At 43.8% G+C, this 12,244-nt stretch overlaps 1 long non-coding RNA gene across 1 annotated transcript in view; it reads left to right on the top strand.

Annotated features, from left to right (window-relative positions):
* Positions 1–6,230, top strand: part of LOC130342240 (uncharacterized) — a 65,406-nt gene extending 59,176 nt beyond the window's left edge. Inside the window, exon 3 of the long non-coding RNA XR_008881922.1 lies at positions 6,129–6,230. This is a non-coding gene — a long non-coding RNA (uncharacterized LOC130342240). The remainder of the gene's footprint in view (positions 1–6,128) is intronic.
* Positions 6,231–12,244: the final 6,014 nt, after the last annotated feature.

Here is a 12,244-nt window from a genome sequence, read left to right as displayed (position 1 = left end):
TATAATGTTAACCACTGAGCCACCATATTATGCTAACCACTGAGCCACCATATAATGCTAACCACTGAGCCACCATATAATGCTCACCACTGAGCCACCATATAATGCTAACCACTGAGCCACCATATAATGCTGACCACTGAGCCACTGAATAATGCTCACTACTGAGCAACCGTATAATGCTCACCACTGAGCCACTATGTAATTCTCACACTGAGCCACCGTATAATGCTCACCACTGAGCCACCATGTAATTCTCACCACTGAGCCACCGTATAATGCTCACCACTGAGCCACCGTATAATGCTGAGCCACCATATAATGCTCACCACTTAGCCACCGTATAATAGTAACCACTGAGCCACCATATAATAGTAACCACTGAGCCACCATATAATACTAACCACTGAGCCACCGTGTAATGCTCACCACTGAGCCACCATATAATGCTCACCACTGAGATACAATATGATGCTAATCACTTAGCCACCAAATAATGCTCACCACTGATCCACCATGTAATACTAACCACTGAGCCACCATATAATGTTAACCACTGAGCCACCATATTATGCTAACCACTGAGCCACCATATAATGCTAACCACTGAGCCACCATATAATGCTCACCACTGAGCCACCATATAATGCTAACCACTGAGCCACCATATAATGCTGACCACTGAGCCACTGAATAATGCTCACCACTGAGCAACCGTATAATGCTCACCACTGAGCCACTCTGTAATTCTCACACTGAGCCACCGTATAATGCTCACCACTGAGCCACCATGTAATTCTCACCACTGAGCCACCGTATAATGCTCACCACTGAGCCACCATATAATACTAACCACTGAGCCGCCGTATAATGCTCACCACTGAGCAACCATATAATGCTCACCACTGAGCCACCATATAATGCTACCCACTGAGCCACCGTATAATGCTCACCACTGAGCCACCGTATAATGATCACCACTGAGCCACTATGTAATTCTCACACTGAGCCACCGTATAATGCTCACCACTGAGCCACCATGTAATTCTCACCACTGAGCCACCGTATAATGCTCACCACTGAGCCACCATATAATACTAACCACTGAGCCGCCGTATAATGCTCACCACTGAGCAACCATGTAATGCTCACCACTGAGCCACCATATAATGCTACCCACTGAGCCACCGTATAATGCTCACCACTGAGCCACCGTATAATGATCACCACTGAGCCACTATGTAATTCTCACACTGAGCCACCGTATAATGCTCGCCACTGAGCCACCATGTAATTCTCACCACTGAGCCACCGTATAATGCTCACCACTGAGCCACCATATAATACTAACCACTGAGCCGCCGTATAATGCTCACCACTGAGCAACCATGTAATGCTCACCACTGAGCCACCATATAATGCTACCCACTGAGCCACCGTATAATGCTCACCACTGAGCCACCGTATAATGCTCACCACTGAGCCACTGTATAATGCTCACCACTGAGCCACCGTATGATGCTAACCACTGAGCCACCGTATAATGCTAACCACTGAGCCACCGTATAATGCTGAGCCACCATATAATGCTCACCACTTAGCCACCGTATAATGCTAACCACTGAGCCACCGTATAATGCTAACCACTGAGCCACCGTATAATGCTGAGCCACCATATAATGCTCACCACTTAGCCACCGTATAATAGTAACCACTGAGCCACCATATAATAGTAACCACTGAGCCACCATATAATACTAACCACTGAGCCACCGTGTAATGCTCACCACTGAGCCACCATATAATGCTCACCACTGAGATACAATATGATGCTAATCACTTAGCCACCAAATAATGCTCACCACTGATCCACCATGTAATACTAACCACTGAGCCACCATATAATGTAAACCACTGAGCCACCATATTATGCTAACCACTGAGCCACCATATAATGCTAACCACTGAGCCACCATATAATGCTCACCACTGAGCCACCATATAATGCTAACCACTGAGCCACCATATAATGCTGACCACTGAGCCACTGAATAATGCTCACCACTGAGCAACCGTTTAATGCCCACCACTGAGCAACAATATATTGCTCACCACTGATCCACCATGTAATACTAACCACTGAGCCACCATATAATGCTAACCATTGAGCAACCGTATAATGCTAACCACTGAGCGAACATATGTTAACCACTGAGCTGCCATGTCATGCTATCCACTGAGCCACCATGTAATGCTAACCTGTGAGTCTAAATATAATGCTTATAACTGAGCCACCGTATAATGCTAATCACTGAGCCACCGTATAATGCTAACCACTGAGCCAACATATAATGCTAACCACTGAGCTGCTGTATAATGTTAACCACTGAGCCACCATATAATGCTAACCACTGAGTACTGTATAATACTAACCACTGAGTCTAAATATAATGCTAATCACTGAGCCAAAATATAATGCTAATCACTTAGCCACCGTATAATGCTACCCACTGAGCTCTGTATAATATTAACCACTGAGCACTGTATAATATACTAACCACTGAGCACTGTATAATACTAACCACTGAGCACCGTATAATATACTAACCACTGAGCACTGTATAATATACTAACCACTGAGCACTGTATAATACTAACCACTGAGCACTGTATAATATACTAACCACTGAGCACTGTATAATATACTAACCACTGAGCACTGTATAATATACTAACCACTGAGCACTGTATAATACTAACCACTGAGCACTGTATAATATACTAAACACTGAGCACTGTATAATATACTAACCACTGAGCACTGTATTATACTAACCACTGAGTACTGTATAATACTAACCACTGAGCACTGTATAATATACTAACCACTGAGCACTGTATAATATACTAACCACTGAGCACTGTATAATATACTAACCACTGAGCACTGTATAATACTAACCACTGAGCACTGTATAATATACTAACCACTGAGCACTGTATAATACTAACCACTGAGCACTGTATAATATACTAACCACTGAGCACTGTATAATATACTAACCACTGAGCACTGTATAATATACTAACCACTGAGCACTGTATAATACTAACCACTGAGCACTGTATAATATACTAAACACTGAGCACTGTATAATATACTAACCACTGAGCACTGTATTATACTAACCACTGAGTACTGTATAATACTAACCACTGAGCACTGTATAATATACTAACCACTGAGCACTGTATAATATACTAACCACTGAGCACTGTATAATATACTAACCACTGAGCACTGTATAATATACTAACCACTGAGCACTGTATAATATACTAACCACTGAGCACTGTATAATATACTAACCACTGAACACTGTATAATATACTAACCACTGAGCACTGTATAATACTAACCACTGAGCACTGTATAATATACTAACCACTGAGCACTGTATAATATACTAACCACTGAGCACTGTATAATATACTAACCACTGAGCACTGTATAATACTAACCACTGAGCACTGTATAATATACTAACTACTGAGCACTGTATAATATACTAACCACTGAGCACTGTATAATACTAACCACTGAGCACTGTATAATACTAACCACTGAGCACTGTATAATACTAACCACTGAGCACTGTATAATATACTAACCACTGAACACTGTATAATATACTAACCACTGAGCACTGTATAATACTAACCACTAAGAACTGTATAATACTAACCACTGAGCACTGTATAATATACTAACCACTGAGCACTGTATAATATACTAACCACTGAGCACTGTATAATACTAACCACTAAGAACTGTATAATACTAACCACTGAGCACTGTATAATACTAACCACTGAGCACTGTATAATATACTAAGCACAGAGCACTGTATAATACTAACCACTGAGCACCGTATAATACTAACCACTGAGCACTGTATAATACTAACCACTGAGCACTGTATAATACTAACCACTGAGCACTGTATAATATACTAACCACTGAGCACTGTATAATACTAACCACTGAGCACTGTATAATATACTAACCACTGAGCACTGTATAATATACTAACCACTGAGCACTGTATAATACTAACCACTGAGCACTGTATAATATACTAACCACTGAGCACTGTATAATACTAACCACTGAGCACTGTATAATATACTAACCACTGAGCACTGTATAATACTAACCACTGAGCACTGTATAATATACTAAACACTGAGCACTGTATAATATACTAACCACTGAGCACTGTATTATACTAACCACTGAGCACTGTATAATACTAACCACTGAGCACTGTATAATATACTAACCACTGAGCACTGTATAATATACTAACCACTGAGCACTGTATAATACTAACCACTGAGCACTGTATAATATACTAACCACTGAGCACTGTATAATATACTAACCACTGAGCACTGTATAATATACTAACCACTGAGCACTGTATAATACTAACCACTGAGCACTGTATAATATACTAACCACTGAGCACTGTATAATATACTAACCACTGAGCACTGTATAATACTAACCACTGAGCACTGTATAATATACTAACCACTGAGCACTGTATAATACTAACCACTGAGCACTGTATAATATACTAACCACTGAGCACTGTATAATATACTAACCACTGAGCACTGTATAATATACTAACCACTGAGCACTGTATAATACTAACCACTGAGCACTGTATAATATACTAACCACTGAGCACTGTATAATATACTAACCACTGAGCACTGTATAATATACTAACCACTGAGCACTGTATAATATACTAACCACTGAGCACTGTATAATATACTAACTACTGAGCACTGTATAATATACTAACCACTGAGCACTGTATAATATACTAACCACTGAGCACTGTATAATACTAACCACTGAGCACTGTATAATATACTAACCACTGAGCACTGTATAATACTAACCACTGAGCACTGTATAATATACTAACTACTGATCACTGTATAATATACTAACCACTGAGCACTGTATAATATACTAACTACTGAGCACTGTATAATATACTAACCACTGAGCACTGTATAATATACTAACCACTGAGCACTGTATAATACTAACCAGTGAGCACTGTATAATATACTAACCACTGAGCAGTGTATAATATACTAACCACTGAGCACTGTATAATATACTAACCACTGAGCACTGTATAATATACTAACCACTGAGCACTGTATAATATACTAACCACTGAACACTGTATAATATACTAACCACTGAGCACTGTATAATACTAACCACTGAGCACTGTATAATATACTAACCACTGAGCACTGTATAATATACTAACCACTGAGCACTGTATAATATACTAACCACTGAGCACTGTATAATATACTAACCACTGAGCACTGTATAATACTAACCACTGAGCACTGTATAATATACTAACCACTGAGCACTGTATAATATACTAACCACTGAGCACTGTATAATACTAACCACTGAGCACTGTATAATATACTAACCACTGAGCACTGTATAATACTAACCACTGAGCACTGTATAATACTAACCACTGAGCACTGTATAATACTAACCACTGAGCACTGTATAATACTAACCACTAAGCACTGTATAATACTAACCACTGAGCACTGTATAATATACTAACCACTGAGCACTGTATAATATACTAACCACTGAGCACTGTATAATATACTAACCACTGAGCACTGTATAATATACTAACCACTGAGCACTGTATAATACTAACCACTGAGCACTGTATAATACTAACCACTGAGCACTGTATAATATACTAACCACTGAGCACTGTATAATATACTAACCACTGAACACTGTATAATATACTAACCACTGAGCACTGTATAATACTAACCACTGAGCACTGTATAATATACTAACCACTGAGCACTGTATAATATACTAACCACTGAGCACTGTATAATATACTAACCACTGAGCACTGTATAATACTAACCACTGAGCCGATGAATGGAGACATGTAGTGGTGTTGTAGAGTTGTGGATACACGGTACACTTTATCATACACGTTGCGGTCATGTGATGCCTTACATCATTTCTGCAGGTCTCCAGGAGCCGCGCCTCCCAGCCAATCCTGCATCCAGAGAGAAGAGTCAGGAGATGTGGAGTCGTCTGAGGAGGAAATATCACAGCGCTGTCACCCAGGTACACGTCATTATATTACTATTATATTATATCAGTGATGTCATACAGGGGGCGGGGCTGTGATCACATGTCAAGATATTATATTATATCAGTGATGTCATTCAGGGGGCGGGGCTGTGATCACATGTCATTTTATCAGTGATGTCATACAGGGGGCGGGGCTGTGATCACATGTCATTATATCAGTGATGTCATACAGGGGGTGGGGCTGTGATCACATGTCATTATATTACTATTATATTATATCAGTGATGTCGTACAGGGTGCGGGGCTGTGATCACATGTCATTATATTACTATTATATTATATCAGTGATGTCATACAGGGGGCGGGGCTGTGATCACATGTCATTATATCAGTGATGTCATACAGGGGGCGGGCTGTGATCACATGTCATTATACTACTATTATATTATATCAGTGATGTCATACAGAGGGCGGGGCTGTGATCACATGTCATTATATTACTATTATATTATATCAGTGATGTCATACAGGGGGCGGGGCTATAGTCACATGTCATTATATTACTATTATATCAGTGATGTCATACAGGGGGCAGGACTGTGATCACATGTCATTATATTACTATTATATCAGTGATGTCATACAGAGGGCGGGGCTGTGATCACATTTCATTATATTACTATTATATTATATCAGTGATGTCATACAGGGGGCGGGGCTGTAGTCACATGTCATTATATTACTATTATATCAGTGATGTCATACAGGGGGTGGGGCTGGGATCTCATGTCATTATATTACTATTATATTATATCAGTGATGTCATACAGGGGGCGGGGCTGTGATCACATGTCATTATATTACTATTATATCAGTGATGTCATACAGGGGGCGGGACTGTGATCACATGTCATTATATTACTATTATATCAGTGATGTCATACAGGGGCGGGGCTGTGATCACATGTTATTATATTACTATTATGTTATATCAGTGATGTCATACAGGGGGCGGGGCTGTGATCACATGTCATTATATTACTATTATATTATATCAGTTATGTCATACAGGGGGCGGGGCTGTAGTCACATGTCATTATATTACTATTATATCAGTGATGTCATAAAGGGGGCGGGGCTGTGATCACATGCCATTATATTACTATTATATTATATCAGTGATGTCATACAGGGGCGGGGCTGTAATCACATCATTATATTACTATATTATAGCAGTAATGTCATACAGGGGGCAGGGCTGTGATCACATGTCATTATATTACTATTATATCAGTGATGTCATACAGGGGGTGGGGCTGTGATCTCATGTCATTATATCACTATTATATTATATCAGTGATGTCATACAGGGGGTGGGGCTGGGATCTCATGTCATTATATTACTATTATATTATATCAGTGATGTCATACAGGGGGCGGGGCTGTGATCACATGTCATTATATTACTATTATATCAGTGATGTCATACAGGAGGCAGGGCTGTGATCACATATCATTATATTACTATTATATCAGTGATGTCATACAGGGGGCGGGGCTGTGATCACATGTTATTATATTACTATTATGTTATATCAGTGATGTCATACAGGGGGCGGGGCTGTGATCACATGTCATTATATTACTATTATATTATATCAGTGATGTCATACAGGGGGCGGGGCTGTAGTCACATGTCATTATATTACTATTATATCAGTGATGTCATACAGGGGGCGGGGCTGTGATCACATGCCATTATATTACTATTATATTATATCAGTGATGTCATACAGGGGCGGGGCTGTAATCACATCATTATATTACTATATTATAGCAGTGATGTCATACAGGGGGCAGGGCTGTGATCACATGTCATTATATTACTATTATATCAGTGATGTCATACAGGGGGTGGGGCTGTGATCTCATGTCATTATATCACTATTATATTATATCAGTGATGTCATACAGGGGGTGGGGCTGGGATCTCATGTCATTATATTACTATTATATTATATCAGTGATGTCATACAGGGGGCGGGGCTGTGATCACATGTCATTATATTACTATTATATCAGTGATGTCATACAGGGGGCGGGGCTGTGATCACATGTCATTATTATACTACCAACAAAGTCCTGGCCACTATAACATAACCACAATTGGTTCACTTAACCAATTCACAAATTTATTGAACATGCATCAAAAAGACAGACAGAAATGTTACAATACAGGCACTGAGGGTACAATGACCGGAGATGGTACAGGTGACACAACGTGGAATACAGGGAAAAAGATGAATGCGGATAAGGCGACTCTCAGAGACCAAACAGAATGGAAATAATAGCACTAGATGCAGCAAGGAGAGATATCATAGAAAGCATAATGTACATTAAGGAAACAGAAAGAGCAGCCATAAAGACATGAGACTACCCGCCATGCAAGTTACCAGTTCCAACCCCACCGTACATTTCACGTTGTGCTTCATCTGGGGGCGTGTCTAATCCCCCTTACTGGTGGGTATAAATATCCAACATCAGCCAATCAGAGTAACACTCAAATCCTCCAATCCCAATAAGATCAACTCTGAATAAAGACCATAATAATAGCCGGGTGTGCGCCCTACCTATTGCATGTGCCAAATGCCGGCGTGTGACGTACTGCAGAGGCGTCCGGATATGACCGGAACACTAATAGTTATATTGGAGCTAGGACGTAAAGGCAGGGGACGGAGAACGCTCCAACAGTCACCTGACAGGGTAATGTCACGTGACGTGCCGGCAGCTCCGGCAGAGAGCGGGGCGGGGCCGAATATGCTCTGTCCCGATTACTGAAGGAGAAATAGTGGCCCAACCTCTAGATGGGAGGTGCATCAGGGGCCACGGTACCTCTATGCAAATAGACCCTAATGTTCACGGAGGCCTCCCAGGGGTAACTAGTGGCAACCATGGTAATATATAGACATGACCAGACAGACAAAAACACATGACAACAAACACCCAGTGACAATTAAGTGCAAAACATTAACCCCTTGTGTACTGTGCCACAAAACACAATGAATACCACCACCAAGAAAAAATATATATATATAAAAGTGAGAGTAAGAGGATGTGAGAGTGGGATGAAAGAGTTAAAGTGATGGGGGGGGGGGGGGGAATACAAGTGCATATGGATATTAAGGGGGTAAAATTAAGGGAATGGTGTGACAAGTGTGTATACAAGTGTATGCACTGTGTCCTCAGTAAATAGTGGAGCTGAACCCACAGCATAAGATACTTCTTTAGGAGAGGGAACAGCATAGGACAAAGGCAATGGGAGGACAGGGACTGCTCCCGGGCCATGCCAACTGAGGGTTGTGTCTGAGGAACCCACCGACTGTTGACTGGGGGTGTCAGATGTCACTTGTGATGATGTGGATGAGCGTGTTAACAAATCGACGACGGCAGATGGGTGGCTGGTCGAGACACGACCGCTGGCTGATAACGGGAGCTCAGGCCTCTCGCTGCGACTCCTGCTGCCACTCGCTCCAAGTCTGCTGCCAACTCTGCCTGAAGTATTTAGGCCTCTGCCACTCCTCTGTGCACGTCCTGGCACTTCTCTGCCTTACATACGTTTATGAGGGTATTACAATACGCTACACTACTGTTACGCCGAGCGCTCCGGGTCCCTGCTCCTCCCCGGAGCGCTCGCGGCGTTCGTCTCCGTGCAGCGCCCCGGTCAGACCCGCTGACCGGGAGCGCTGCATTAGTGTCACCGGCGGGGATGCGACCCGCGTAGTGGGACGTGCCCGCCCGCGGCTCGCATCCCAATCTCCTCACCTGCTCCGTCGGCTCAGTCCCGGCGCGCGCGGCCCCGCTCCCTTGGGCGCGCCCGTGCCGGCTCTCTGAGATTTAAAGGGCCAGTGCGCCATTGATTGGCGCCGGGCCCAATCAGTACCTGCACCTGTGTCCTCCTTATAAAAACCCACTTCCCCTTCCTGGTATCGCCGGATCTTGTTGCCTAGTGCCAGTGAAAGCGTTTTGTGTATGTTCCAAGCCAGTGTTCCAGACCCTCTGCTGTTGCCCCTGACTACGAACCTTGCCGCCTGCCCTGACCTTCTGCTACGTCTGACCTCGCCTCTGTCTAGTCCTCCTGTACCACGCCAGTCTCAGCAGTCAGTGAGGTTGAGCCGCTACCGGTGGACACGACCTGGTTGCTACCGCCGCAGCAAGACCATCCCGCTTTGCGGCGGGCTCTGGTGAAAACCAGTAGCAACTTAGAACCGGTCCTCCGGTACAGTCCACGCCAATCCCTCAATGACACAGAGGATCCACCACCAGCCTGCCGAATCTTGACAGTAGATCCGGCCATGGATCCCGCTGAGGTTCCGCTGCCAAGTCTCGCTGACCTAACCACGGTGGTCGCCCAGCAATCTCAACAGATCGCCCAACAAGGACAGCAGCTGTCGCAGTTGACCGCCATGCTACAGCAGCTTCTGCCTCTACAGCAACAACCATCTCCTCCGCCAGCTCCTGCTTCTCCTCCACAGCAAGTTGCCACTTCCAGACTCCGCTTGTCCCTACCTGACAAGTTCGATGGGAACTCTAAGTTGTGCCGTGGATTCTTGTCCCAGTGTTCCTTGCATTTGGAGATGATGTCGGACCTATTCCCCACTGAACGGTCTAAGGTGGCTTTCGTAGTCAGTCTCCTGTCTGGAAAGGCCTTGTCATGGGCTACACCACTCTGGGACCGCAACGATCCTGCCACTGCTACTATCCAGTCCTTCTTCGCTGAAGTTCGTAGTGTCTTTGAGGAGCCAGCCCGGGCCTCCTCAGCCAAGTCTGCTTTGCTGAACATCGTCCAAGGGAGTTCTTCCGTAGGCGAATACGCCATCCAGTTTCGTACCCTCACCTCAGAGCTATCCTGGAACAATGATGCCCTCTGTGCGACCTTCAAGAAAGGCTTATCCAGCAACATCAAATATGTACTGGCTGCACGAGAAATTCCTGCTAACCTGTCTGAACTTATCCATTTGGCCACCCGCATCGACATGCGTTTTTCCGAAAGACACCAGGAGCTCTGCCAGGAAAAGGACCTTGATCTCTGGGTACCTCTCTCCCAGAATCCTCTGCAATCTACCCCTGTGCCTCCTGCTGAGGAGGCTATGCAAGTGGATCGGTCTCGCCTGACCCATGAAGAGGGCTCTCGTCGCAGAGATCAAAATGTATGCCTGTACTGCGCTAGTACCGAACATTTCCTAGTGGACTGCCCTATTCGTCCCCCGCGTCTGGGAAACGCACTCACGCACCCTGTCCGCCGTCATGTCCGCCTGGTGCTCCAGAGACTCTGTGACAATCAATTATATGCCAAGATGGAGAAATATCTCTTTGAATGCCAATCTCTTCCCTTCCTAGGATATTTAGTCTCCTGCCAGGGACTTCAAATGGACCCAGACAAACTGTCAACCGTGTTAGATTGGCCACGCCCCTCCTGACTCCGAGCTATCCAACGCTTTTTGGGGTTTGCCAATTACTATCGACAATTTATTCCACATTTTCCACCATTGTGGCCCCAATTGTGGCCCTAACCAAGAAAAACACCAACTCTAAGTCCTGGTCTCCCCAAGCGGACGAGGCATTCAACCATCTCAAATCGGCCTTTTCTTCTACTCCCGTACTCTCCAGACCTGATCCATCTAAACCCTTCTCACTGGAGGTAGACGCCTTCTCGGTGGGAGCCGGAGCTGTACTCCTACAAAAAAACTCTTCTGGACATAACGCTACTTGTGGTTTCTTTTCTAGGACCTTCTCTCCGGCGGAGAAAAATTACTCCATTGGTGATCGAGAACTACTGGCCATAAAACTGGCGTCAAAAAGTCCATCCAACTCATCTCATCTTTTTATTGGTGGCCTACCCTGGAAGCAGATGTTGCTGATTTTGTTCGGGCTTGTACAGTCTGTGCCCGGGACAAGACTCCTCGCCAGAAGCCTGCCGGTCTCCTTCATCCTTTGCCTGTTCCTGAGCTACCATGGTCTCAGATTGCCATGGACTTTATTACGGACCTG

Source organism: Hyla sarda, unplaced genomic scaffold (genome assembly GCF_029499605.1).
Source record: "Hyla sarda isolate aHylSar1 unplaced genomic scaffold, aHylSar1.hap1 scaffold_644, whole genome shotgun sequence".
Classification (NCBI taxonomy): domain Eukaryota; kingdom Metazoa; phylum Chordata; class Amphibia; order Anura; family Hylidae; genus Hyla; species Hyla sarda.
This window is presented reverse-complemented; position numbering and strand designations above follow the sequence as displayed.